General features: G+C 54.4%; 1 long non-coding RNA gene across 2 annotated transcripts in view; it reads left to right on the forward strand.

The window, feature by feature from the left end:
• The first annotated feature begins 14,625 nt into the window (after positions 1-14,625).
• The window catches only part of LOC106506157 (uncharacterized), a 32,941-nt gene continuing 19,866 nt past the window's right edge, over positions 14,626-27,700 (forward strand). The window contains exon 1 of one of the 2 annotated variants that reach the window (XR_001301293.3): positions 14,626-14,880. This is a non-coding gene — a long non-coding RNA (uncharacterized LOC106506157). Of the gene's footprint in view, positions 14,881-22,993; positions 25,625-27,700 lie in introns of those variants that run through there. The other variant, XR_014827707.1, reaches the window with a different exon arrangement.

The raw sequence follows: 27,700 nt of genomic DNA on the forward strand, positions 1-27,700 counted from the left end.
CCCTGTGTCTCGGAGCTTCCTCTGCCTGTCAGAACAGGCTTGATAGATGCCCGGGGCCTAAGCAGCGGCCGCCTTGCTCCAAGGACGGGGACGGGCTCTGCAGAGGCTGCCTGGAGCCGCTGCCGCCAGAGCTCGCAGCACGTTCATGAAAACAGAGGGGAGAGGGAGGGCGCAGAGAAACACAGGAATACTCAGTCAAAGGAGATCTCCAAACAAGAAAGCTGTGTTCTTGGCCTGGGCCCCGGGGCCCCCCACACGGTTGAGTTTCCCCTTCCATCCAGCGTGGGGCCTTGAGCACGGACACCCAGACCTGGCGGCGGGCGGCCCCCCGGCCATCGCGTGCTGTGCTTGCCCTTCCTGGAGACCCGGCTTGTAAAAGTCTCCGAAATAATATTTGTTTTCACAGGCCTGCATTTATAATGAAATAGCTGCCCTTGGCCGCGCAGGAGCCGTCCTGTTCTCCTCCCGGTCAAGGGGACGACTGTCCAGTTAAACGCCCCAGACTGGCCAGCCCGCAGCTGCAGAGGGATGCAGAAAACGATGCAGCGCCGAGGCAGGGAGGCTGTCCCTGCAGTAGCACAGGTGCCCAGGGCTGCCGCAGGTCTGGGAACACAGCAGTCAGGGCCCGAGTCTGAGGAAGGGCGGCCTCCCCTGGAGGTGACTGAGTCGGGACGTTGCATCGTGTCCACTGACACCCCAGGAACAAACCGCAGCACCCTTGGTGCAGGGCGACCACGGCCGAGAGGTCGGGCGTGGTCTCCAGCCCCAGCCCCTGGATGCCCGTTCTCACCTAGGTCCCAGGTCTCCGTCCTGCACCCAGTTTGTTACTTCCGAGGGGCCCGCGTGTTCAGGGGACGTGTTCTTACACCGACATCATTTCTGCTTTTAGCCCGTGGTGAACAGCTGTGCTTCCTCCAGTTGCACCCCGGGATGGAGAGCCGTCGGGGGTTGGCCTCGGCCCTTTAGGAAGGAGCCGTGGGACCAGGCGGTGCCTGTGGGGTGAGGGTGCCGCGCGCTCGGAGGAGCTGGTGGGAGGTGCCCCAAACACAGGCCGTCCTGGCCTCGCAGGACGTGTCCCCCGGGGTCCTCGGCTCCTGCAGGCCCACCTGCGCTGCTGGTGTGGCCACAGGCAGCAGTGCCTGCTGGAGCCCCAGCCACTGTTACGTGGAGGGACGTTGGTGTGAGGGCTGTCCCCTTCCCCGCAGAGCCTTGGAGATCTTGGCGCGGTTCTGGTTTCAGGCTGCACGTAGGCAGACGCAGAAATGACAACAGAATTGTCTTAACTTGAGACACACCAAAACAACAGGAACTTGCTTTATGTTGCTCAAAAGACATTCCCAGACCGGTCGGGAAGCTATCCCTTCCCTGCGGCCTCCGGGCAGCAACATGCACGGCACCCGCGTGCCTCATCTGCGCGTGGGTCTTCTGGCTGCCTCCTGACTGCCAGGCATGGGGAGGGCGGCGGGGGGCCCTGGGGGAAGAATGAACCGTGCTTGGCCTCGCTCGGCCCAGGCAGGTTTTTCCTTTCTTGTTCACGGACATAGGATTGAAGCTGGTGTGGAGGGAGCTGAAGTTCACATCCGTTTTGCCTCGTATCCCTTTGAAAGGCGTGGAGGTTGAAATGGAGCTCGGCCAAGCAGTGTCTGTCTGCCTGCCTGAAACGGGGTGGCGGTGGAGAGCCAGGCCGGAGCCTAGAGAAATTGCAGGTACCCAGGTCTCTAAGTGGCGGGGGGCAGCCGCCCAGAGTCCCGGACCGCGTGGCTCCAGGTGCGGACAGATGGAGAGAGTCTGGCCTCCATCACCCAGGCCGGGCTGGACAGGATCTGTGCCGGCAGGGCCGCGGGGGACGAGGACAAGGACGAGACGCTAGGCGGCGAGGACGGCGCCTGGGTGGATGAAAGCATGTCGGTAACAAGCCTTTCAAGTTCCTCGTTAATGTTTTTTTCGCTGCAAAAACCACTCGAAAAAATTCCACGTGGACAGCAGTTGGGTTGATCCTGAAAAGCGCGACGCTGGTGCCGTTGGTGCCTTCAGAGACCCCCCACTCAGCAGCTTGTTTCAAGCCTCTGCCCTGGGGTGGGGGCGCCGCTGGTGTTCAGACTCTCAGGTGGCCGCTGGCGCTGGGGTCAGGATGCAGGCAGTGGTCATTGCAAACGCTGGGGGCGGGGGCGGGCAGAGGCTGCTGCTCCAGGGAGGCTGTCACTCTGCCGGCCCCAGGGGGCCATCGAGGCCTGCCCATCGGGTGTGTGTCTGTGCCTCCACGCTGTTCCGGGGGGAGGGGGAGGGAGGCCAGGGCAGAGCAGGGCTGGGGACCTTGGCCCCTTTCCTTGTTTCTCAGGTAGGGCCGTGGCCTGGCGCACACACCGCCGCACACCCGGGTTCTTCAGTCCTGCCGTCACCCCTCGCTCTTGTTTAGTCCCCAAACGCAGCAGCATGTGTGCCTCCAGACTGGTTTGTTGACTTAAATTAAGAAAGACCCAGCTGGAGAAAATATCAGTGTCCAAACATTAAGCAACATGTGATACTGTGTAGAAAGTATTGCTTTTGCATGTTGTGATTGCCATGGCAACAAGGCGACGTGGATGCACATGTGAGACTTCTGGCAGGAAACACAGGAGCAGGTATGCAGCCGAGCTGAGGCCCCCAGCAGGTGGATTTGGTCCCAGGGCTCTGGGGACGCTCTGCTGCTTGGGGGCATCTCCAGACACCCCCATGTCTCCAGTGGCCCAAAGAAGGGGGTCTCGCCCCAGGATAGAGGTGCAGAAACCTGAGTCTCAGACTCTGCTGAACTTGGATTCCCGTCCCCCAGCCCCGTGAGCAGAGTGAGTACATGTGTGGGATCCTCCTCCCGAGGTCCCCAGAGTCTAGGGCCTGGCAAAGCAGCCAGGCTTCTGGCTGCCAGAATCAGCTGCTCCTGTGTCCTGTCCCACTGAGTCCATGACTGGGGCAGGGACAGTTCGCAACACCCCTCCCAAGGAGAAAGGCCAGCCCTGGCCATCTCCCGGGACGTAATCCAGGGCCAGGAGGGGTGACAAAACCTGACAGAGCGAGGTCAGGGCACTGGTGACCCGTGGTGACCCCATGGGCATCCGCTGGAGCTCGTCCTGGCTCCAGGGCCTCCTCAAGGCCCAGGAGGAGGGACGTGCAACCTGGCCTGACGGTCCGGGGCTAGCACAGCAGGTGTGCGAAGGCCCAGCAGCCAAGAACACGTGAGAAGACACGGCGGAGGCCCAGACGTCGGGGCGGAAGGGCCGAAATTCCCCCGACTGAGGCTGCATCTGATGAGGTTGGAGGCATTTTCTGGTTTTCCTCGCTGCGTTTGGTGAAAAGGAAGCTTCCACCGTGGAGGATGTTAACGACAGGTAGGCCAGCCGTGTGGCTTTCCCTGGCGGGACCCTGTCGCCCACTGCTTTTCTCGTGAGCAGAGGAGGAGCCTGAGCAGGGGTGGCCAAGGGTCACCCCTCGCCAGACGGCAACTACTTAAACCTAGGGGACAGTTCAAAAACTTGTAATTTTGTTGGAATAAACTGCAGGTAATTTTATGACAAGAGCCGTACCAAGCCTTTTAATCTGTAGAGTCCCTGGGAACAGAGAAGTGCTGTGTGCATCTGGCAGTCACAGAGTCTTTCCTTCCGCTCTCCTGAGACGGGAGGAGAGTCAGGGTGCCATCCTCACCGCCTGCCCCCAGAACAGGGCACCCAGCCTCACCCGCCTGCCCCCAGAAAGGGCACCCAGCCTCACCCGCCTGCTCCCACAACAGGGCACCCAGCCTCACCCGCCTGCCCCCAGAAAGGGCACCCAGCCTCACCCGCCTGCTCCCACAACAGGGCACCCAGCCTCACCCGCCTGCCCCCAGAAAGGGCACCCAGCATCACCCGCCTGCCCCCACAACAGGGCACCCAGCCTCACCCACCTGCCCCCAGAAAGGGCACCCAGCCTCACCCGCCTGCCTCCAGAACCAGATACATGATGTTCCACCTGAGCCATCGAACCCCTGCCCAGACAGTAGGAAGCGCATGGCTTTCCTGTCCGGAGCCTGGGGAGAAGCACAGCCCCCACCAGCCTCAGGGAGTCCTGGCGTCTGTGTCCTCACCTATGGACTCAGAGTGACCCAGTTACCAAGCACAACGCCCCAGGCTGCATTCAGAGCCACGGGGCGCAGCTCTGCCCACGTACCCGAGGGGCTCGGCACCAGCTCCAGGCCAGGCGGCTTCGTGCCAGGCTGAGAACCCGCGTTGACTTAAACGCTGCCTTTCGCCGAGATGCAGAGTGACACGTCTAACTATTACACCACCAAGAGCATGTAGCTGTCGGTACTTTTCCCTGCAAACATCTGACTCCTGTGCCAGGAAGCAAAGTGACAGGTATTCTGTAGTTTCAAGCAAATTGGTCTCAGATGTAGATGAACAGACTTTCACAAGGAAAGGATAGACGCTTGCTGCGTCTCAGGCCTGAGCCTGCCAGCGCGCTGCGGGCCCTGTATTGCCTGCTGTCCTCCCGCCCCACCCCTGAGGGCCGCGCAGTCTCCACTCGGACACAGGATGCCCGGCTGACCCTCAGCCAGCGCCCATCATGCTGCTCTGAGCCTCGGACTGCTGTGGCCGCTGGGTCCCTGTGCTGGGAGGACAGTGCCTCTGTCCTCAGCGGCCGCTCGAGCCGGCCTGTCCACGCTGATCTGGGGGAAGGCGACAGTCAGGCTGGGTGGCGGGGGGTTGGGACAGGAGCCGTCTGTCCACTTTAGGGGCTGTGTTGTCCTATACAAGCTGGGTGATCTCTCCAGGTTGCTGTGGCAGGTTGAACGGGTCCCCAAAGAGATGTGTGTGTCCGGAGCCCTGGAACCTGCATGCTTGACTTGATCTGGAGAAAGGACTCTTGCAGGTGTGACTCGGTGCACAGTCTCGAGATGGGTCACCCAGGATTATCTGTGTGGCCCTCAGCCCTGTGACCGTATCCTTCTGGGCGAGGAGACGCCCAGAGGAGGGGCCCCGTGAAGGTGGAGTCAGGAAGGGGGGTGCCGTGGCTGTGAGCCAGGGATGCTGCGGCCGCCGGGAGCTGGAAGGGCCTCGGGGGAAGCGCAGCCCTGGGTCTCGGATTCCCGCCTCCAGGCTGTGAGAGAGGGCCACGACGTAAGCCTCCGCCTGTGGGGCAGAAGCCCAGAACCTGGCAAAGCTTTCTTACCTGCCTGGAGGGGAGTGTGGCACACTCCCAGGTCACAGTGCATTACTCTGGGAAGCCCTCAGCCCCTGCCGGGCACATGTGAGCACTCGGGGAGCGGTGGTGGTCGGACCCGCTGTGCTGGCTGTGGGCCCAGTAATACCCACGCTCTCAGCTCGCCCTGGACACTTGTGTACCCCGCGTGGCTTCCTGACGTTGCAGGGTCCACGTCCCATCCTGTCCCCCTTCCTGTGCCCCTTGGCTGCATCTAGCGGGAATCCCGGGAGCAGCTCTGAGCAGCCAGCCTTCGCCCCCAGGCGCTCCGTGAGGGAGGACTCGGAGGTGCCTCTTTTCTGGCCTGTTGGTGACCACGGAGGTGGTGGGGTTTGCTACAAACTCCAGGAGGGGTGTGCACCATCCGGACAGGCCTGCCTCTGGGTGTGGCGGCTCCAAGGGTGACCCTGGAGAGGCTGTGCTGCCCAGGTGATGCCCGGAACGTTCTGGCAAGACTCGGACGGCGGCCACAGTGCTGTTTGTGAACCACAGGCAGCAACAGTGACTCCCGAAGTCCACGCTCCCTGTGGCCGGTGACCGCATCCTACACTCAGCTCAGACACCGAGACACGTCTGCTCAGGAGCCGCCAGGTACGTTTTTAATAGAATATCAGCGAGTCCTGAAGCCACCACACACAGAGCGATGGAGGCTGACGGAGTTGCTCGATGGAGCCAGATGGCCAGTCCGAGAGCAGCGGGGCAAGCGACAGCGGCCCCCTGGTTTGCTCCCACTTGCTAGCAGTCACAGAAATAGGCGACAGCACTTTCTCGAAATGCATGAAACGTGTGATTCTCTGCCTACAGCGCAGTGAAGAGGGCGCAGTCAGTGCCAGGAGCCCCCCTGGCGCATCATTGGAGGGCAGTCAGGAAACCTTAAAAAGTGAAATGCCCCAAACTGGCCCGCCTTTAGGAGCTTCCCCTGGAGGGAGATTTTCATGCAGTTCCAGGGCTCCAGCAGCCAGGATACATGTTGCACCGCCGTGTGTGACAAGGCTACGTGGGAGGCCCCGGGATGTCCCGGGGCGGGGGCGGGCTGGCCAAGGAAGCCGCGGTTACGTCTGTACGAGGTCAGACAGTCTGCCCCTAAAAGTGGTAACACCCATCTGTGTTGACTGACGTGCAGAAGAGGGCCTGGAACCCCTGCTGAGTGATAGAGCCATGTGATAAAACATCAGGTCTCATCGTGCTGTTTTCTGAAACATATTTTTAATTGTGCAAACAAGTGCAAAATTGTGGAAGAGAATCCGTCAAAATATTTACACAGAGATATCTTGGCAGAATGAGCTGGGGAGAATTCCTGTGTGTGCGTGTGTGTGTGTGTGTGTGTGCGCGCGCACATGCACCCACATGCACACGCGTCTGTCGGGGGAGGGGGTCTGTGTTGCTTTCTGGTGTTTTTACACTTTTGTAAAATGTATGTATTTATTATATAATCAGAAAAGAATATAATCATGATTCTGTCTTAAAGATACATGTTTACATATAAACACATCTGTACACACATACATATCTATACTAAGTAATTTTTTTAAAAAGAGCATCTGTAGCGCAAAGTGCAGCCATGGTTATCCCAACGGGAGGAGTGCTGAGTGTGTTGTAGCCTTTTTGTGTGTGCTTAGCCGTGTATCCTAAATGTTTGCGATGGAGAAGTGTTTGTGTTTGTACTTCACACCTGTTTTCCTGACGAAGACGGCTCCCTGGCAGATAGAGCAGGAACGATGCTGCTAAGTGCCGTCTGATCTCGTGAGTCACGTCACTGCCCAGCCCGCCGTCTGTTAATCCCCTGTCCACCTGCAGGGCAGCTAGGCCGTAGGAGCAGTGTGGGCAGTCTCTGACGAGCCAGGCTGTGTGACACAAGTGTGCATTCCTGATCAGCTAGGGGTGCGGCTCTCCAGTACAGAAAATCAAGAGGGGCTTCCTGGAGGAGGTGGGGCTTAAGCTGCACTGTTAGTGCTGGACAGGACATAGAGGGCATTTCAAGTGGAAGGAGCAGCCAGACATCTTAGAGCAGAGGAGAGCACGGGGCTCCGGCCCTTGGGAGAGGAAGCCAGGGACCCTCAGGGAAGTGGCAGTGGTTGGGCAGGGGGAGGGCAGACACCCCAGCCGCAGCCCGGGACGTGGGGGCGACAGTTCCTGGTGGGTTTCACCTGGTCACTGGTCAGGAAAGCAGGGCACAGCCGTCCTCAGCCCTGTGCCAAGAGTGGACACGGCAGGCCTCAGCACCGCTGACCGTGTCCGGCGGGAGCCCCTCCAGGTCGCGCAGCCCCGCACCCTCTAGGGGTCTCCTCGGCCCCACGGCCTGGGGACACCTGCCCCTCTGAGTCTCCTTTGTCCCTGAGCGTGGTGTGGCACCCGCGAGGCAGGGGGCTGTCAGGGGAGGGACAGGCTTTCCGGCAGGAGTGAGACCGGGAGGAGGACAGGCCCAGGGAGCCCTGGGTGGGCAGTGGGTGCCTTGTGTCCCATTCCTCGCTCCCCAGGACCCAGGAAAACAGAGGCAGGAGGGCGCCTCCGCCTGGCAGAGCAGGCCCATGCCAGGCGGCGCCAGCCTTCTCGTCACCCTCTCCGTGTTTTACATAATTAGCTAAGTCACTTAATGTCACCGTGTCTTGTTAGGGAAGCTACTAATCCTTAGAGCTAACAGGACCAAGTAATTAGTGTAAAACACTTTGAAAATATAAGAAATTCAGATGTGGCGTATAATTGGCCAGTCCTCCTGGTACCGATACTTCCACGTGTCTCTGACAGAGCCGCCGGCCTGGCTCCATCAAGGGGATGCTGTCGTCGCGGCGGTGGCGTGAGGGGAGAGGGGCGCCTTAGCCCGGGACCGGCCAGCCGCGCGCCCTGTGCTGCTCCGCCTGGTGAAGCCACTGGGACAGGGCGGCGTGAACCGGCAGGGCCAGCAGCCTCGGGACGGCAGCGACCTGGGGGGCCATGGGGTGCGGGCTGGGCTGGCCTGAAGCTCCGGATCATGCGTGAAATACCGCACCCGCAGCAGGTCTCCCCTGGGGAAGAGCACCGCCCCGGTGTGGGCAGCGCCAGGGCGGCCGGCCGTCCTGGTGACCAGCTGGGCTGCAGCAAACCTGCCTGATTTCTCTCCTGCGGAGCGCAGCTTGCGGTCTCGCCTCGCAGCCCCGCGGAGCATGGAGACAGGGCCGCGAGGCACCTGGCACACGCACGTTGCGCAGATTCCCTCTTTCTGCGGCACAGGCAGGCCCGCCTTCTCGGCGAGCACGTCTCCGCGCCCCCGACCTGGGCCTGGGCCCGACCAGCCCACGCCTGGGCGTGGGTTTCCCCGGCGGTGCGGGAAACGAGACCATTGGACGTCTCTGAGGTGCGTCACCTCCTGAGGACGCGTGGGGCCGTCAGCAGATCATTCATCTCTCTTGAAACGGCCGTGACAATGTTTACATCTAAGACCAAGATGGCGAGTGGCTGGAGAACTCCCTGGAAGCTCTCCTCACCACTGGACAAACAGCAGCCAGTTAGCAGAGCCACAGTCCTGGACACCAGACTCCCCGAGGGCGAGCAGGTGCGGCCAGCTGGCTGGCGGCCGTCACAGGATGGGCTCGGCCTCGAGGTTGGTGGCCGAGCCCTCAGACCCAGCCTGGCAGGCATCTGCTTTAGACACACCAACTATAAGAAGATAGTTCCAAAAAGAATTAGTCTGAATTTATGGAAAAAAAAAAAAAAAAAAAGGAGAGTTTGTGCCCAAGCAATAGAGCCAAGGACCAGGGCCCAGCAGGGGCGAAAGCCAGCTTTCCCGACATCCTGGGAACATCCCGGCAGGGGCGTTCGTTCCAAGGGAGACCTGGCGGGGCCTCCTCTCAGCACCTGGTGGCTGGCTGAGCAGCGAGGTCACGCCACCCACGGGCTCGTCCAGCCGTCGGTCCCCACGTCTGTGCTGTGGGAATGTCCTCCTCACAGCATCCTCTGGAAGCGTTTCAGTAGATCAGGACTGTGACCCACGGAAGCCGACACCCCTGATGCCCACAACCGCCTGTGATAAGCACGTTCCACCCGCAGCCACGTTCGGCGCCGTACGTCGTGGAGCCCAGACTTGAGCCCTAGGTCCCCCCTCACCATCTGCGTGGCCCGCTGGGATTGATGCCCAGGGTGCAGCACCCTAGAGCCCGGCCACGGCATCCACACCCGCCCGGCACACGTGGCCCTGACCGTGCCTCTTGTCCCGGGATTCTGAGGAAGGAGCCCGGCCGCAGGCTGTGACCCCACAGCCACGCAGTGTCACCGCTCGTTCTCCCCCGCCCCACACACACTCCCTGGGGATACTCTGGACGTGAGCTCGGAAGCCAGGCCGGGGAGCGGTCACGGCCCTGCCGTGGCGGGGGAGTGGCGGGCCTGCAGGTCCCTCCGGACAGAAGGAGCCGCGTGGGAAGTGTTCACAGGCGAGGTGTCACACAGCAGTGAAAGTGGGCCCGGCCGCGGACGTAGCAGGCGTGACTCAGAGGTGGTCAGGAGCAGGCCAGGCGTGCAGGCGGACGGGGCTGGTTTCACAAGCTCTCCAGCCTCGAGGGACACACGCTGCCTTAAATAAATCCATGCCTGCATCCGTGAGATCCTGTGCACGCGCACACGCGCAACAAAACCCTGACTGCGAGGCTGACGCCCTTTGCCCCTGGGGCGGTGGCGGTGGCGGAGGGGGGGACGACGTGGAAGCGCAGTCGGGGCGCCCTCGGGTGAATGCGCCCATTCCCGGGGCCTCAGCCGTGGGTCTTTACTGCTCGTGGGCTGTCCCTGTCCTGTTATGTCACATCAGAAGTGCGACACGGGTTTTCTTTTATTTTGTATCAAAGAGTCCACACTTGAATCATGTCAGCAGCCATGGAAGGCCATTGCTCTGTACCCGTATGCCTGTTTCGGGGGAGATTCTTGGCACAAGGGGTGACTCCAGAAGTGGTTCCTGTTGACCCCCCTCGATCTAGCTTTGTGGATGGGAGGAGTTCCCCCTGTTGCACAGGCGAGGGTCCCCCCATGAGCACTCCTGATGGCGGGGCCCCGGGTGACATGCGCCGTGGGCAGAGGCTGTGCCAGGAGGGGCCTGCACTGCGTGTGGGGAAACTCTGGGCAGTGCCTGCCCGCCCTGGGCACTCACTGTCCCTCTTACAGCCCCCACGTGCCCGCGCACATGAAGGGCGAGCCCCCTTCCGGCAGGCCTTGGGTTTGGGGAGCCAAGTGTGGCCCCCAGGGCTGGCGGACCCACAGCACGGAAAGGCATTGAGGTAGAATCATCCCCCGACACCCTCGTGGGCTCAGTGCACCAGTTCCCCGCAGGGAGCTCACCTGCCCAGTTAACCAAGACCTCAGGCTGCAGAGAGAACTTTCAGGGGAGCCCGTGGAAACCGGGCGAGGGGGAGAGCAGCTGCGTGGGTGCGAAGCCCAAGGGCCACCGCCCCGAGGGTAAGGCGGCTGCGCCGACAAGGGCCCTTCAGACTTAGGCCTGCTGGACGTTTCCTACCAAGAATGAAGTGAACCTGTCCCTTCAAGGCAGACGCCCAAGAGGATTTGTCACCAGCGACGACCACTTGTTTGTGAACAAACATGAGAATGGTTGGGAGAGCCGCCCTGCCGCTCTGCGCTCCAGAGTCTCTGAACGCGGGCCTTGTCCTACGAGATGGGTGGCGACCTAAGCACGCGCTGTCTTGGAAGTCGCGTGTGTCGCCGCGGGACGGCGTTGGGAAGTTCAGCATGACTCCCGATCTGGTCCCTCTAGATAACCAGCGCTCGAAGTCACAAATCCGGGCTGGGTCAGCGCAGGGCCGAAGGGCCGAGCCCAGGGAGGGGCTCCCGCGGGGTTTGGGGCCTGTGCTGCAGTGAAACCCGAATTCCCTGCTGTCCAGTCTGGGTGCAGGATCGAAGAACAGCTACCGTTCTCTGAAAAGGCCATTGAAACAGTCCTCCCCTTTCACGTACACATGAGGCCAGTTCCTCGACCCAGAGAACCAAGCTCCGTGTTAGAAGCCAAGAGAGTGGCGGGCTCCCCTCACACGGGCACTGCGGGGAACACTGCTGCCCTTCGTGCTTTTTTTTGCTTTGGAAAGTATAGATTTTTTTTTAATTGAATGTTCATGAACCTAGGCTGGTATATGGTGGGGAGTTTGCTAATTTTAAACAAAGTAATAATAAATAATTTTAAGTTTCTGCCTTCTATTTCCTAGTGTGTTGACTATAAACTGATGTAGGATACGTGTCTGTGGTTGAGGCCTCGGCGATTTTCCTGAGAGTAAAGATGAAGAGAATCCATGGTCTGGAAGGGGCCAGGGCGGGGGTGGGGCTGCGGGACATCCGTGCGTAAGAATTACACTCAGAAGTTACAGCCAAAGAAACGCGTCCCTCTGGGCAGGTGTGGGAGCGTATTTCCAACGGAAGCAAAATCCCAGGAGCCCGTCCTGCCCCCGAGTCCACAATTTGTGCGCTGACGTCCCCCAAGCCACATCCTAGGGCAGGGATGGAATCAAGTCGTTTTTAAGCTGCATGATTTTGATACATCAGAGAAGGATACTTTACAAACCAGTTTATCCTTTTGTGTAAAGACTAAACCACCATCAGTAAAAAGAAACAGATTAAAAAAACGAAAACAAACCTCGAATTGCAGGTGGATGGAGCTTTCAGCCGCCTTTCCATCCTGATGCTCCCTGAGCCGGGGAAGCAAACTGGCAGCTGTTAGCCGGTGATGCTGGTTTATTTTTTGTTTTTTGTTTTTTTTTCACTTTGTGTTTCATAAGTGGTTTTTAACTAGGCCCCTTAAAATGTATTATTGTTAGAAAATAAACAAGAAACAAGGGATAGTAATTTAGTGCCAGGAAGTTAAGTCTGGAGACCAGCCCGCCCCCCCCCCCCCGCCCGCCCGCCACCGGCCTTTGAGCAGCCACGTGGCTATTGATTTCCACTACGGAGCGGTGGCATGCCCCCCCAAGCGTGAGGTCCCGCCGATTCCAAACACTTTCTTCCTCATCAGTTGAGCCCCTGAGTACTTGAGCATTAAGACAACAAATGCCCACAGTTAACGGCGTGTCACATGGCAGCTGGGTGGACGTGCCAATTTTCTAATGAAGTCGGGCTGTTGGCAAACACACCCGTCATCATATATTGAAGAAGGTCTTCTTTTGTGTATTTCCAACACTCTTGAGTGCCTCGAAAGATACCAGTTACATCATTGTCCAAGGGCCAGGCACCGAGGGAGAGGCATCCACTCGCTGCCAAGATAGAAACAAGACCAGCGTTAAAAGCAGGATGGGGCTGGGGTTTGTAGGAGGCGTCAGAAAGATTTTTCTCCAGTTGTGCTCGGTGGAGGAAATATTCTGAGTAAAAGCAGTGACTCCAACGCCCCCATTTCTTCCTGCAAAAAAAATAAAATAAAAATAAAAAAGGCGTCTCAGCAGCCCCTGGCTCCCAACTCAACTTGCTCCCTACGTGGGAGAATCAGGATGATTTTTCTTAGAGGGAAGGAAAACCACCGATGCCTGCTGTGTCTGAGCCAGGGGCCGCGATGGGTCAAACCTGTGGCGGAGTGGAGAGCTTCTACCCGGTCCAACTCTGCCAGCTGCGTTTGCCCCCACTCCCCCCCACCCCAATCAGTAATAAATTACGGGTGCCATCCCATATTGATTATCAGAAATGTTAGGTTCACGGGAAGAAAATGCCATTGCTTTAAATATCAGCATTACCAGGGATCTTAAAGTTATTTTTTTACAGAGACGTGTGTGCTAAAAATTTTTAAGCAATTGAAAGGAGTTGGGAGGGCGGGGGCCGGGGAGCAGAATTATTAAATCACAAAAAAATCAATTCTCGGTTCGGTCTGGCCAGACAAGCATTTCTCTGCTCAGGTAAGTGGTTTAAAGTCAGACACGTCTCCTACTGGACTTTTTACAAGAATGGAGAAATTTATAATGAAATTCAACAAGGAAACTGGAAAAACAGCCAAATTGGTGCAGCAAAGTGGTTAATAGGATCATTAGCCCACTCGCTGTATTTTTTGGACACGGCGCGCCTGTGCCGTGGTCCTCGGGACCAGATTGCAGGAACAGGCTGACAGTGAGTAGCTAGCTCAGCAGTGCTGGGTGCAAACTGCCATCTTCCTGTGGATTTACAGCTGCCACTTCTGCTACTTCAATTAGTTCTATAGCACACAGATGTTGCTTAAATGTTGCTGCTAATGATACTGCAATAAGCGTAAGATTCATGCCATATTTTGAGGCACGTAAATTTCTCAAGTGGCACAATTAAAGTGGAAATATTAGGTGGGGAGAACTTGGCAGTGTCTCCAGCTTGGAAGGCACACCCGCTATGCAATAATGGGTCAAAAATTCATTCAAGTTTTACTGCTGTTCCGAGTTTTAAAAGACTTTTCACAGTTGAATGCAAAGTAGTAAAAACCAGGGTATTAGGAAATGAGAATGCAGTTCTGTTATTCAGACATGACTTTTAATTTCAAATCGGAGTCACACGCTCACTTTTCTGGACGTGACCAAGGGAGGAGGAACAGGCTGAAGAGATGTCGTCTTAGGCCTGAAAGTCCCCGGTGGGGATGGTTTCGCTGCCAGGACTCAGGGCGGGGGTGGGGGCTCACCTGGCACCTGGGGATGCCAAGTTCTTAAGCAGGTACCTTGCCACCCCCACCCCGGCCCCGAGCAGGCCAAGGCTGGGAAACACGTGGGGCCGCATTCAGGTGCCCGTGGCCGCGCACACGTTCTCACACGGGCGTGCATATATGCACACACTCGGCCTGCACCCCTGACACGGGCCGGAGGACGGAGTGGGCACAGGAGCGGCCCCGCTGCTGGACAGAAGCTCCAGCAGGACGTCTCCCCTCGTGTCGGCCTTCTCGTCCCAACACAGTCCCCTGTCTCTCGCCGAATTCCCTTTTCCACGAAAAATCTCTCTGGAGGAGGAGAGCTTCTGCCTGACTCGTTGTCAGATACGCTTTTGATCTCCTCTCGTGCAGACTTCAGAGGCCGGCGCCCAGGAGGCCCTTCCCCCCGAGCCTTCGACTTGCAGGTTGACCCCCGGCCCGTCTCACCTGGCGATCGGAACAGCGACTCCCAGCACCCCGCTAGGACTCGGGGCCGTGGATGCGGTGGGCATTTCAGCCGGATGTTGGCTTTAGACACATGCCAAGTACTTGTTTTGACCTTAAATGATGCAGATCATTCAGTAAAACCTCCCCCAGGCAAACCCAGGACTGAACGGCTCCCCCTGCAGAGAACTCCACGTCTGTCCGTCCGTCTCTCCCCTCCCGCCGCCCCCCGTCGCTCTGCGCCTCGGATTCTGTACAGCCGTCTCACAGATGTCAGCGTCGTCTTGTCCTGCAGCAAAAAGGACAATGAGTTCCCGCTGACCTCGGGGCCGTGGATCTCGCTGGAGCACAGTATGGGTTTTACGCCGGCCGTGAAGAGCCCGCATGTAATTGAGGGACCGCAGAAATGTCACAGGAGCGATTCTGTTGACACTGCTCCCGTGCGGAGGGCTGGCAGGAGCTCGGCGTGTGCCCAGGAGCTTGCGGTCGAGCGGGAGGGGCAGGGGGAGCCAGTCCGGCCCCCGACGAGCCAGCAGGACCGAGGGCCGCGCCGAGGGTCTGGTTACCCCGACGGACCGGAGCCGGTGCGGCTGCGGCTCGGCTCTGCTTCCAGCCCTTTATTGTCCTCCGTGATGCTTAAGGTACTGTTTGTGTACGTTGTCCTTGCACTGTATTTGATGAGCCCTCGTACATTTGATTCCTCTCTGGCTTTCTACGAAGGCGCGCGCCCCGCGCAACCGGGATTCTTGCCTCCATCAGTCAAGGGTCGGCCTGGTCGGCACCTCGTGGGAGGGATTTGATTTTCAGCGTAACACGTAACTCCTGCTCTTCGGGGCCGTTCCGTCCTCTGTCCCCCGTCTGTCAGTGGGGTTGTCTGGACCCGGGAAAGCTGGCCTTCCCACAGGGACTGCCCTCTGGGTCAGCACATCACAGGGCCCCCAGAGGGGAGCAGCTGGCGCTTTTAGGCTTCTGGGGTTAAGGATGAAAGGGGAAGCTCCTCGTGCTGCGGATGACAGACACAGACCATGCGAGTTCCTTGAGCCCTGTGTTCGGTCAGGGAGGGGGGTCCGAGGGTCCAGGGTGGTCACGGTCCTCACGGCGCCCGGTACCCGCGCGCAAGGTGGTACCGGCCTAGTGCCATGGGCCGAGGCTCCAGCCCTTTCCTGGCCCCAAGCCAAATGCAGACGCTTCCATCCCCGGGACAGAGCTCGGAGCGGGATGCTGGCAGAGACGCCTAAAGCAGCCGGGACAGGCTCTCCTGCCGGCTTCGTGCTGCCGCCACGGCCACCTCCGGATGCCCCCCACTGCTGCACCCCGTGTGCAGTGGATGTTGGACAGACAGACGCACCTCCTCTCCAGGCCCGGCCTTGCATCCTGGGACAGCTCAGGCTCCCGGCACAGACGTGGAACGATGCCCCGGGGTCTTGGGGCGGCAAATCCCTGGCTTAATCCAGTTTTCTCTGACAGGCCCCTGGGCTGGTACCTGTGGTCAGAGCGTATGTGTGTGCGTGTGTGTGTCTTTGTGTGCACCTGTCTGCGTGTGTGCACATGCTCCTAGGAGCTCCGTGGTGCTCCTTCCAAGTTCAGGTGAAGGGGACACGGAGGTTAAGCACAGAATGACAAAGGCAACCTCTTCCCTGGCGGCAGGTATTTAGCAGATGGGAAAATATTAGCAGATGGGAAATCAGCAGATACATTTAGATCAAGATGCAAATTTAAAAGCCACCAACCCCCTGTACTAAATATTTACACTGACTGTCTCTACACTCCATCAGCTGTCTCCTGTTTTTGATGAGCCCATACAACTGCTCTTATTACAAAGTCACGTAAGAATTCCAGGGAAAACAATTCCACACCTGAAAAGAAATTTCAAATTTTCTGTCAGCTTTTGGACTTGTTTCCCCAAAGAGGTCGCCTTCATCCTTTCGTGAGTAAATTGTTAATGTAAATTAACTGGCACTCCAAAAGCAAAAAAAAAACACGAATTTCCTTTTCTCTCCTCAATAGCTCATACTGAAACCGCCACTGTGGAACAATTGTTTTAAATGCAATTCAATCTCTTTATAACAGTTTTCAATACAAAAAGGAAAAAAATCCCTGAATAGCAAAAATCACATCTGAGCCCCAGGAGGCGACCTGAACCATTGACCGCTAGGTCCGGGACCAGCCACGTCGATTTCATGGGCACTCTTCTCCTCTGTATTAAAATCGGAGTGGCACGTCACGTCCGCACAGCACCTTCACCACCTCGGACATACATTCTCTCACTTAATTCTGCAGGGTGGAAAGGCAAGGACCCTTCCCTCCAGTTTACAGCGGGGAAACTGAGGCTCAAGAATAAAACGCTTCTAGCGATAAGGGCAACTTAAATCAGGACGTCAGACTAAAGGTTCTGGCCCTTCCCCAAGGGGCCCGCTTTCAAAGGGGCCCACGACCTACCAATGTCAGCAATTGTTTCATCCATGAATAAACTGATCTATTCCTCCAGCAAGAGTTTGACTGTCCCCTATGGGCCAGGCACTGTCCTGGGCTCTCAGGACGTAGCTGTGAGCAGGACCAGTGACGTCCTTGCCCAGGGGGTTGGCATGCTAGAGAGGCCGTTCGTGAAGTGGAAAGAAGAATCATTTCGAAATGTGATGCCGTGGAGACCGAGTGTGCCCGGGGAGGAATTGAATAGCCTATGTCTACAGATGGGATCCAGACTTTGGAGACCACTGTTGGGGCGGTGATGAAATCTGCCTTTCTCCAGAGATGCCCTTGAGCTCCCGAATGAGTGGCCCTGCCATTCATCCGAGGGCTGGCTCTGCGCGTGGCGACTCGGAATACATCATATAATTGGCCTTGTGGGTTTTTTTCACACCCAAAACTTGGATAAAATCGCAGAACCCACCTACCTTGTCACCACGGACAGTCAGGAAGCCGGTGTCTGAGGAAGTTACCCAAGTTTCAGGCCCTGATTAATTTGACTGCTATTTATATTAGCGTGCGGTTACCCTGGCAACGGCTGGTGGGCGACTGGTATCTGCTTCTGCAGCCTCCCTCTGAGAGCCCGCACGGCAGGTGTCAGCAGGGCAAGAAAAACGCAGCCCTCTTGGGGCCCAGAGCACATGAGGGTGGGGCTCCTTGGAGCCTGTGGCCCTGACCATGGGCGACAGCCCCCAGCCCTCCCCCAGCTCATCAGGCTCCGCGGCTGCCCCTCACTGTTCCCCCACCCTTGACCCCTGCTCTCTTGCCCCCGCTGCCCTGCCCATCTCCCTCTGACACTGCGGATGGCTGGGCCTGCTCTGCACCCACTCCTCACTGGCCCTGATGTGCGTCCCTCCCCGCCCTGAGCTCCAGGCTCCTTAGACTCAGGGTCATGTCCCTGAGCCACTGCCCGCTGATCCCCAGGCACGGCTGCCCACTGTGGGCCCTCGGCGTGTGTCCTCTGAGAAGACCAGGGGTGTTCTGGGTGGTAACCGTTTCTATCACCTTGAAAACGCCATCGTTAACACAGTGTTTGATACGCCTTTGGTTCCAATAGTTCCTAGATGTAGTTAGATTTAACACTTGAGAAAATCAGTCTGTTTTTATAGTGACTTCCGTTGTCACTAGAACCTGGAAAACTGGTTCCACCTAAACATCTTATAAGAGGAAAATTTTGAGGAGATAATTAAGTGAGGGGTCAGCCTCAGAGATGGGCACTGAGGATCCCAAACCATTGTCACTGCTTCAACCCTGAGCGTCTCTCTTATGACCCCGTCTCATTCAGCTCTATCTTGTCTCCCCTTTTGCAGACCTTGAGGCTGCACCAGTGTTCCCAATGCGGAGACAAAATTAAACACGCATATATACATTATGTGTGTATATACATACACACACACACAAGTATATATATAATTGTATGCTCACACACACTGCTTTTGTAGTAATACTAAGACATTTTCTCTTCTGGCCAAATTTATGTTTAAGCCACGTGGTAAAAACTTGAATAATATATATTTGAAATATTAATAACTCCTATGTCAAAATCAATGATATCATGAGAAAAATATTATAAACCAGTATCATGAACATGGATTTTTAAAAAACCGTTAACAAAATATCAGCAAAGAAAATCCAGTGATGATCCAGTGAGTTCACCCCAGGACTGGGAAGTCGGTTAAGTGTTCAGAAATCAACCATCACAAGTTACCGTATTAACAGAATGAAGGGGAAAATAAAGGAGATCATTTCAATAGTTGCAGGAAAAGCATCTGAAAAAATTCAACAGTTATTTAAACAACTCTCAGTGAATGAGGAATAAAGAGGAACTTCCTCAATCTGATAAAAGACAGCTACAAAAAGCCCACAGCTCGTAGAATACTTAAAGGTGAAACATTGAAATGCTTTGGCCCTAAGATGAGGAAGAAAGCAGTGTGTCTGCTTCCAGAAATTCAAGCCAAGGTTGACCTGACATGCTAGCCTGTGCAGTGAAACAAGCAAAACAAAAATTGTGATGGTGGGAAAAAAGCAAAACTGTTCCTGTTTGCAAATGGCTTGACCCTGCACCTGGACGATCCTCATGAACCAACCAGGAAAAAAACTACGGAACTAGTAAGGTGAATTTAGCAAGGTCGTGGACATAAGGCCAATATGCAAAAATCAATGGTGTTTCTTTTTACCGTCAGCAAACAAGTGCCCAATTTAAAGCGATGCTGTTTACAGTAATATCAAAAAACAAACTATTTAGAAGTAGGCTAAGTGAATGCTGGGTGGGACCGCTATATAAAGCCCTGCAGACTATTTTCTAGAGGGATAGAAATGACCTGAGTGAATGGAAAGGTATACCATGTTCATGGATTGGAAAATTAATATGGTTAAGATGTCAATTTTCTGAAAACTGATAAAAATTCCAAAGCAGGAGTTCCCATCATGGTGCAGTGGAAACGAATCCGACTAGGAACCATGAGGTTGTGGTTTCAACCCCTGGCCTCGCTCAGTGGGTTAAGGATCCAGCGTTGCTGTGAGCTGAGGTGTAGGTTGCAAACATGGCTCGGATCTGGTGTTGCTGTGGCTCTGGTGTAGGCCAGTAGCTGTAGCTCCGATTAGACCCCTAGCCTGGGCATCTCCATATGCTGTAGGTGCGGCCCTAAAAGGACAAAAAAAAAAAAAAGTTCCAAAGCAATTCCAATCATAATCCTAGCAGGCTTTTCTACAAGTTGATAAGATTTTTTTCTTAAACTGTGTATGGAAATCCAAAGAACCTAGAGGGGCCAAAACAGTCTTGAAAAAGAGTGAAGCTGGAATTCACTCTTTAGCCCCTGTAATTATAATAATCGAAAATTGGAAACAACCTAAATGATACCCAACAGAAAAATGGATAAACAATTTGTCACATATCCATACAATGGAATACTACTCAGCAATAAAAAGAAATAAGCTATATCCACAACAACATGGGTGACTCTCATGAATGCTATGCTGTGCGAAAGAAGTCTCGAGCACAGGGAGTTCCCATTTTGGCTCAGTGGTAAAGAACCTGACTAGTATCCATGAGGACACATGTTCAACCCCTGGCCTGACTCTGGGTTAAGGATCTGGCATTGCTGTGAGCTGTGGTGTAGGTCGCAGATGCGGCTCAGACTCCACGTTGTGTAGGCCAGCAGCTGTAGTTCCGATTGGACCCCTCGCCTGGGAACTTCCATGTGCCACAGGTACGGCCATTAAAAAAAAAAAAATTTTTTTTAAAGAGGCGGTGGAGCACCAAGGAGTACAAGATCTATCATTTATGTGATGTTCTGAAAATGACCCACAGAAAAATTCAGAAGGTTGGTTGCCCGGACTGGGTTACTAGGAAGAGGCATGAAGGAACATTCCGGGATGATGATAAAAATCTGTGTCCCGAGAGGGATGTAGCTTAGCAAATGTGCTTCCTGTGGGTTAGATACGTACAGTTGAGGTTTGTGTGAATCCAAGTATATAAATCTTACCTCAAAGGGGGAGGCTGTTGGAGGACGGGAGGCCTGAAGAAGCAGGACTGGCACGGTGTTGATGGATGGGGAAGCTGGATCGTGGGTGTACGGGACTCATGCTAGGCTGTTGACTTCATGTAGGTTTGAGATGCTCCATAATATCACCTTAGTTTTTTAGTTTAGCAGGTAATATAGGAAATAAGGAGAGAGAAAACCATTTAATACGGCCTCACTTACAAAACTTAATAATGTGTCTCCCCCAAATATTTTCATTTCCAGAGTCATTGGTTTGTACTGGGGAGCTGAGCTAAGTGTCACTATCTTTGGGCCTTTGTCCCACAGTGTCCCCTGACTGGTGAATGGCTCTCCTGTGCCCATCTCCTTTGCCAGGAACCTCTGAACCAAGATGTGTGTGGAAACAGTTGGGGAGATAATTGTGCTGCTTTCTTAACACCCCTTGTTACTTGACATCTTTCCCAGAGTCAGGAGGGATATCTTCCCAGCATTTGTTCAGTGCTGTGGGAAAGCAGGTGCTGTGAAAGTGACCGATGCCATCAGCTCCAGAGGGAGAGTGAGGTGGGAGCCGGCTCTATGGTGTGAGCCACACGGGAAGTCCATGGAGCCAGTCCTATGGGAGCAGCTTCCAGGGTCTTCCGGGTTGTTCTTAGAGATGAGTATCAACCGAAGCTGAGGCTGAAAAAATAAAATCAGCTGAAAACTAAATACATCTTTCATTTCCCAACTCTCTTCCCCCCCCAAATAAAAACAATCGGGCAAGAAAAATGGGGGTAAACCACCCACCAGAGTGGTGCTGTAAACCGCAGAGGGTGCAGATTTATGGAGTTGAGGGTCCCCTCTAATCGCTGTGCCCTGCGTCTTCCTCAGCCAGCATCTGTCACTAGTCCTGGGTGGTGTGAGTCTGACCTGCACGGCGTGGCTGGTGTGGCTGGCGGGGTGGGGAGTGCCCATGGGAGCCAGCCCCTGGCACCCTGCCCAATCCCGGCTCACCAGGTTCTGACTTCAGCAAATGGCTTCATCCTCGACCTCTTCTGTGTAGCTGCTGAATTTTAAATGGGGCCCGCCTGTTCTCTTTTGCAACCTCAGGAAAAGGTCTCTGGCTTAATACAACCTCCCATTGTACTGAACCCTTTTACCTTTATTCTTAACAAAAAAGGTCTTCCTTTGGATTTTTTTACACGCATGGTTTTATTTCCAAATTGAACCCTAGTGTTTCTACAGTTTACTAAATCAAAGGTATCCTGACAGTGTTGACATTACTAATAATATTTTGATATTACTGGCAATAATATTTGATAGAAGTGTTAACATTTATGAAAAGCTGGTGTATCCATTGTCCAAACGCTGGTGTATCATTTAAGGAATTAGCCAGTGACAAGCTGCCTGCTTTGTACGTCAACTAACAGTTCTTAGAGATCAGTTTATGGAGGAGAAAAAGGAGCTTTGAAAGATAACCAGGAAAATTAGGAAGTGGTTGAAAGACTTCAGGACACCCCAGGCCACAGCTGCCACCCAAGGCCAGTCTCTTTCAGGCATGAGAATCCCTCCCAATTGGACGTGGGTTGGAGAGTGGCTTCTGACCCTTGACCTCAAATCAAGCAGAGAAACCCAGAGCCAAGGACGTGGCTGCCAGGGCTGTGCCCTGATCCGCCTCTGACAGATCCCGTGATCTTCGGGAACCATCCGCCAGCCTCCACAGGAGGGTAAGCCTGTTCTGAATGCCACTCTCTGTGCCCTGCCTGGGCGTGGCCCTCGCTGGGCACAGGTGCTCAGGGGAGCCTTTGGCTGGTGCCCGGCTGCAGGCGGGGCGGTGAGCCCTGCCCAGGCGGAGCCCCCACCACCTCTGCCCGCATCAGGATGGAGGGGCCAGCTCCCCGGTGAGGGAAGCGCCTGGGGCTTGGGTTAGAAGTTCCGCTGCCCTTCCTGGACGCCGAGCCCACGGCTCCCTCTGACGGGCTTGGGCACAGCTGGTGCCGAGAGGCAGGGACCACGCGTGGACCCCACTCCCAGCGCGTGGTAACGGGGCGGAGAAAGTGCGTCTTCCTCCCAGATGGGGGCGCTCGTCTCCAGCATTTCCAGCGTATTCCGCTTGTCCTGTGGACCACACACTGCTTTCATCACTTGTGAGCACAGATCAAACTTACCCAGGAGAGAATTAGCTCAGGAGAGGACACGGGTCCCCTCGAGCAGCTTGGCTCCTCCTCTCCAGCTTCTTCTTGTTTTTTGCCACAGTTGCTACCGTTTCTCTTTAGTAACCAACACACAGCTTTCTCCAAAGAAAGCGAGAGGGCCTTATGCCTATTTCAACTCTATGGTTGATTTCTTTAAAAACATATGAAAGTCAGTCCCTAAATGCTGGTGGGGCCTGAGGCCCTCCATGCGGGGAACCCCTCCCCCCAACAGCTGGGGCCATAGCTCCCCCCAGCCCAGCTAGCCTGTGTGCGTGGCCTGCCTTCTGACGGCTATGGGGTGGGGCAGCTCCTTCCAGGGCCTCTGCTGCAGAGAGAAGATGTGGGGTGACCAGACAAAGCCTGGAGTACTGTGGGGCACAGGGGAGCCCACCGCCGGGATCTCCTGGAAGGTTCACGGTTCCCCACACACGGCGTGACTCCTGGCCGCCCCCACGGGGGTCTAACTGAGTGATGGGGCAGGCGCAGAACCCTGGCTCAAGCTGAAGGAAGTAGCGCGGTGGGGGGCTTTCCTCCCAAGGCCCCCAGGCGGAAGGGCGGGGAGGAGGAGAGCAGAGGGAGAGGAGGACCGTCCCCAAGGCCTGCCAAGGCCGGTCTGGTAGGGCCCGAGATCAGGGACAGTGCACAGCCTTGCAGTGCTCCGTACGAGTTTTGCAAATGTACCCCAGTGTAACCAACAGCCCGTCGAGAGGCAGAACTTCCCACACTTATGTTCCCGTGATGTTATTCACAACAGCCAAAAGGTGGGAGCAAAAATCCAAAGGATCCATCACTGGGTGAATAGCAAACAAAATGGGGGCCACCCGTAAACGGGGTATTATTTAGCCTCAGCAGGGAAATTGCGACGCCTCCTGCAGCACGGAGGAAACCCGCAGATACAGCGCCCCGTGAAACATGCCAGATATAAAGGGCAAGCATTGCATCATTCCACTCGCGCAGAGTCCCTGGAGAAGAGGCAGATTCCCAGGCAGGAGAGAGACCGTTGCTTGCCGAGGGGAGGGGAAGGGGCGAGACGGTGGCTCACGGGTGTTCTGGAGATGGGTGGTTGTAGATGAACTACGCACTCAAAGTGGTTAAAACGGCTTCTGTGCTTTTTAATTTCATTGCAGTACAGTTGCCTTACAATGTTGTATTCGTTTCAGGTGTACAGCAAAGCGAATGTGTGTGTGTGTGTGTGTGTGTGTATTCTCTTTTCCTGTGTAGGTTATTACACACTATTGAGTAGATTTCCTTGTGCTATGCAGTAGGTTCCCGTCAAATATCTGGTTTATTCAGGAGTGTGTGTGTGTCACTCCTGTCCTACCAATTCCTCCCTCCCAACATTTTGCCCTATGGAAACCATGAGATTGGTTTTGCAATCTTGAGTTCTTTCCTGTTTCGCAAATGAGTGCATTTCTATCATTCTTATTAGCTTCCACGTATAAGTGATAGCATATGGTCTTGGTCTTTCTATGACTTACTTCACTAGGTGTGATCACCTCTAGGTCCATCTATTTTGCTGCAGACAGCATTGTTTCATTCTTTTTTATGGCTGAGTAGTATTCCATTGTATGTATGTACCACATCTTCTTTATCCATTCATCTGTCGATGGACATTTAGGTAGCTTTTTATGTTATGTCTACTTTATGTCAATTTTAAAACGTTTAAAGATATGGACCTTTTGCCTCCCTTCACAAACGTCCCACCTGCCCCTTCCCATCAGTCCCACCCCCAGGCACTCCTGTCCTGCTCCTGGTACCATGAGTTCATTGTCGTGAACTTCCTGTAAGAGGAATCCCACAGTAGGCACGCTCTGTATGCACAGCTTCTTTCACTCAACCCCGTGGCTTCCTACCTGAATCCAAAGTTCACGTCCTCTCGCCCGCTAGCATATGCCATTGTAAAAACATTCCACTGCTGGTTTATTCGTTCTTTTGTGGACGGGCACGAAGCTGTTTGCAGCTTTTAGCTTCTATAAATAAAGCTGCTGTCAGCATTCTTGTTCCAGTCTTTTGTGGCCGTGTGTGTGCATTTCTCCCAGGTATATACATAGGATATAACTTACCTTAATAGGCACTTTCAGTTTTCCAAAGTGGTAGTAGGATTTTACACACTCGCCAGAAATATATACGGTATTTAGGGCTGCTGTTCTTTTAAATTTTACCCCTAATGTGTGTGAAGTGAAATCTCTCGGTGGTTTTTCGTGGGCATCTTGGGTGAGTAACGGTATTGGGTCCTGTTCATGGGCTTCCCGGCTCTTTTTATATTCCTCGATGATGTGGCTATTTCCTTCCTTCTTGTTTTCCTATTTGTCACCTCAGTATTGAGTGGTAGCACTTCTTTATATATCCTCAGAGCAATTCCTCTGTTAATTGTATGTGTTAGAAGAACCTTCTCCTGGTCTGCCATTGCCTTTTCATTTTCTTCGCAGGGACTTTGGCTGTTCAAGCAAGGAATTTATTGCAGGGTATTAAGAGCTACAGAATCGTTTGGAGGAAGTTCAGGCGCTGAGCTCCCAGGAGCAGCTCCCAGGCTCTCACAGGAACCCAGCCTCGTGGAGCAGCTGCCGTAGCTGCCGCCAGAGCCCCGTTGCTTCTGTTACATTCAAGAAGCCAGCGGTGTCTTTTGCGTCCTGAAACGTTTTATTTTGACGTGACTCTGGACTTAAAAAACAATTACAGAGATCGTACAGACATTCCATGTGCCCTTGGCCTAGTTTTCTGTATTATTAACAGCCTATGTAACAGTGGTACAGTTGTCCAAACAGAAATTACCCTTGGTAAGTACTAACAACTAAATTACAGACTTCAGGAGTTCCCGTTGTGGCTTAGTGGGTTACGAACCCGATTAGTGTCCAGGATGTGGGTTTGATCCTTGGCCTCACTCGGTGGGTTAAGGATCCAGTCTTACCGTGAGCTGTGGTGTGGCTCACAGACGAGGCTTGGATCCCGCGTTGCTGTGGCTGTGGTGTAGGCTGACAGCTGCAGCTCTGATTCGACCCCTACCTGGGAACTTCCATATGCTGCAGGTGCGGTCCTAAAAAGAAAAGAAAAAATTACAGACTTTATTCACATCTCAACAGTTTTCTCACCAATGTCCTTTTCCTGCTCTGCGCCCACAGCACACCAAAGTTCCAAGCCAGGAATCGAACCTGCGCCACAGCAGCAGCAAGCCAAGCTGCTGCAGTGACAACCCCAGATCCTTAATCTGCTAGACTGTAAGAGAGCTCTTGATGCCGTTTTCCTGATCCAGGATCCAATCTGAGGTACCACGTTTAGGCACTTGCATCCCTTTAGCCTCCTCCAGACAGTGGCAGCTTCTCACACTTTCTTTTCTTTCATGACACTGACTCAACTTTCCAATTTGTCCTTAAATTTCACACCCTTAAAAATTTACTGACTTGCCCTTGTAGGTCTCAGATGATGTAGGATTTTCTCCATGTATAATTGTATCATCTGTGGAGGGTGGGGGATAGAATTGTACTTCTTCTTCTCCCACCTTTCGCTTTTTATTTTTCTTATCTTATCTCGCTGGTTATAACCTCCAGTCAGTTTTGAACAGACATGAAAAGGATGGGTATTCTTTTTTTAATGTAACTTACAGTGTCGTATTCGTTTCCGGTGCACAGCAAAGCGTATCAGTCATACACAGACTAGGCATTCCAGCCGTGGTTCCCCTCTTGGGGGAAAGCCACTCAGGTTGCTGCCGCTAAGCCTGATGTTAGCTGTAGGTTTCTCACAAATACCTCTTACCTCACTGAGAAAGTTCCCTTCCATTCTTTGTTTGCTGAGGTTTTCCAAACTGAATGAGTTGATTGTATCAAACGCTTTTTCTGAAACTGTTGAGATTATATGGTGGTTCTCCTTCCTCTGCCACTATAATGAATTATAGTTGATCTTTATTTATTTATTTATTTATTGTGTCCTTTTAGGGCCGCACCCGCAGCATATGGAGGTTCCCAGGCTAGGGGTCAAATCAGAGCTGTAGCTGCCGGCCTCCACCACAGCCACAGCCACAGCAGATCCGAGCCACATCTGCGACCTACACCACAGCTCATGGCAACACCAGATCCTTAACCCACTGAGCAAGGCTAGGGATCGAACACGCATCCTCATGGATGCTAGTCGGGTTCGTTCACCACTGAGCGCTGATGGGAACGCCTACATTTGATCTTTAAGTGTTAGAATAACCCTGCAGTCCCAGAACAGCCTCGGGTGGTCACGATTATTCTTCTTACTTATTGCTGATTTAATTTGCTAGTATTTTGTGAATGATTTTTGTGTCTCTGGCCAAGAGCGATATTGGCCCATCATTTTCTTTCCCTTTTGCATTATTCTCAAATTTTGACAGCAGTGCTTACACTGGACTCAGGACACATGTGGACAGTACTGTGCCTTTCTCTCTTCTCTGAAACGGTTGATCTTATTTCTCGCTTCAATATTTGATAGAGCTGCCAGGGAAGCCCTCTGAGCCTGAAGTTCTATTTGTAAGAGGTCTTTATCTACAGGTGCAACTTTTTAAACGCATGTAAAGCTTTTTGATTTTCTGTTTGTTTTGTATCAGTTATAGTTTTATATTTCAAGGAATTTATCCATTTCCTCTAAGTTATTAAATTTCAGGCATAACGAGGCTCACCAGGCCACCTTCCTAACCCCTGAATGTACAATATTAGTATTTCGTGTTTCCTTTTTGCTTTTCTCTTGATCAGCCGTGCTCGGCATTGCCGTTTGCTGTGACTGCGTAACAAGTTGCCCCATTTGCTCTATTCTGCCAACTTTTCCTGTAAGTTTGAAATTACTTCCAAGCAGAAAGAGTTTAGAAAATAGGCATGTTTTCTGGGAGCCCGGGGGTAGAGTGAGGGGTTCAGGGCGGGACCCCAGGGCAGCCAGCCTGGGGTGGGGTAGGGGGGGCCTCAAGAGGCCGAGGGGCCGTGTGTGAAGCTGCAGGCCTTGCCTGAAAGCACAGCGCAGCGGCCCCCAGAGTGTGGACACTATAACCTCTTCATTTCGGTTTTCCTGCCAAGGCCGCAGCAGGCGATTGAACGGATCGGGTGAAGGAACTGAGTGTTTGGAACTGGGGGAGGCGAGCACCTGGCGTCCCCTCCCCACCTGCTCCCAAGTCCCAGGTGCCCTGAACGTTTGGGTTGATTCTCCTCTTTGGGCCCCTCCTCATGTCGGTTTCAGGCACTTCCCCGTCAGTGCGTGGAGCGCCCGGGGGCCCCTCCGAGGCGCGGAGGGAATCCATGTGCCTTTATCACCACCGCGGGTTAGGAGAGCAGCTGCCCCCACCTCACCCCACCCCAGGCGCCCGTCCTCCCAGGCCGCAGGCCCCCTGGAGGCTC

This window comes from Sus scrofa, chromosome 14 (genome assembly GCF_054392235.1).
Source record: "Sus scrofa isolate SSC_HxYL_T2T_F1_AM1 chromosome 14, Sscrofa_HxYL_maternal_Yorkshire_Landrace_v2.0, whole genome shotgun sequence".
Classification (NCBI taxonomy): Eukaryota; Metazoa; Chordata; class Mammalia; order Artiodactyla; family Suidae; genus Sus; species Sus scrofa.